Below are 213 nucleotides of genomic sequence, written 5' to 3'. Positions count from 1 at the left end.
CTCCAGATCACAAAGAGCTGTGTGACACTTACAGTCAAAGGATTCTTTTACTACATGGAACATAGAACATGAAGGATGGAATGGCATTTTTTTCATGTTTTTAGACTTGAGTCCCATCCCTGAGATAGCCATGCATACACAAATATTTCAAACTATAAAACATCTGAAATAAGGGATATTTCACTCTGTGGTATGTATAAAGTGAAAACTGTG

The sequence above is a fragment of the Megascapheus bottae genome, chromosome 3, assembly GCF_031878675.1.
Source record: "Megascapheus bottae isolate mThoBot1 chromosome 3, mThoBot2.hap1, whole genome shotgun sequence".
Classification (NCBI taxonomy): domain Eukaryota; kingdom Metazoa; phylum Chordata; class Mammalia; order Rodentia; family Geomyidae; genus Megascapheus; species Megascapheus bottae.
Note: the sequence above shows the minus strand (reverse complement) of the source record.